We start from the raw sequence: 1213 nt of genomic DNA, 5'->3' as shown, positions 1-1213 counted from the left end.
AACCACCAGATTGCCCAGTGTACTTTGCAGGGGCCCCACATTACCCAGTGCCTTCTTCATCCTCCCTATATATTTGAAAAAGGACTTTTTATTATCCTTGATCTTGGACACTAGTCCTAGCTCTATGTCCACCTTAGCTTTCCTGACAGCCCCTCTACAGGTCTGAGCAGAGGAGGTATACTCCTCTTTGGAGATAGCACCCCACCCACACCACTGGGTGTATACTGCCTTTTTGGTAAGCAGGCATTCCTGGACGCCCTTGGTGAGCCAGAGGGACTTTCAGGCACTCTTGCCCCCCTTGCATCTTGTTGGGATGGACTCCCCTTCGGCCCTGAGTATCGTTTCCTTAAGGAACTACCACTCGTCCTGGACACTGAGTTCCCCTGCCCTCACGGACCCCAGCACCTCACTCACTAGTCTCCTCAACTTGTTGAAGTTGGCCCTCCTAAAGTCAGTTGCTGAGCTGGAGGGGGGGTGGTCCCCTGCATGCTCCTCACTGGACCAGAAGTGCTTCTGGTCCACTTCTGGGTCCACCAGTGAGTTTGGTGGGGACTCCCCTGCACTCCATCCACCCCACCATCTCAGTGTTCATGATCTGGCTGGCACCTTATGGTATGTAGAAAAAACATACAAAGCTGTCTATGTTCAAACTGTCGAATCTCTCTGAATTAATTGGGAGGGTTCCATAGATTTAATAGACATTACGGCTGGAAGAGACCTTGGAAGATCATTGAGTTCAGCCAGTTCAGCCCCCCACCCAAAGGGTAGGAAGTCAGCTGGGGTCATAGGATCCCAGCAAGGTAAGCATCCAATTTTCTCTTGAAGGTGTTCAATGTAGGTGCTTGAACCACCTCTGATGGCAGGCTATTCCAGCCCTTGGGGTGGTTTATAACCGTCTTGCAGTAGTTTATAACCATTCAACCTCATCATCCCTTGGGGCACTCTGGTGAACTAATGTTCCCCCAGATACTGGTGCTTACCCCTGATAAACTTATAGGTTGCCATCAGATCATACCTGAGCCTGCGCTTTTCCAGGCTAAAGAGCCCCATGGCTCTCAGCCTGTCATCGTAAGGTCTGTTTTCCTGACCTCTGAACTCTCTCAAGCTTCTCCACATCCTTTCTGAATTGTGGAGCCCAAAACTGGATGCAGTACTCCAGCTGCAGCCTCACCAAAGCTGAGTACAAGGGGAGAACGATGTCCTGGGATTTGCT

General features: G+C 50.7%; 1 protein-coding gene across 1 annotated transcript in view; it reads left to right on the top strand.

Moving 5' to 3' along the window:
- NEK10 (NIMA related kinase 10) overlaps positions 1-1213 on the top strand; it is a 196387-nt gene that overhangs the window by 114363 nt on the left and 80811 nt on the right. The gene's annotated exons all lie outside the window — the stretch shown is intronic.

Source organism: Crocodylus porosus, unplaced genomic scaffold (assembly GCF_001723895.1).
Source record: "Crocodylus porosus isolate Cpor-Errol unplaced genomic scaffold, CroPor_comp1, whole genome shotgun sequence".
Classification (NCBI taxonomy): domain Eukaryota; kingdom Metazoa; phylum Chordata; order Crocodylia; family Crocodylidae; genus Crocodylus; species Crocodylus porosus.
The sequence above is the reverse complement of the archived record's forward strand: the minus strand, read 5'-3'. Positions and strand labels throughout refer to the sequence as shown.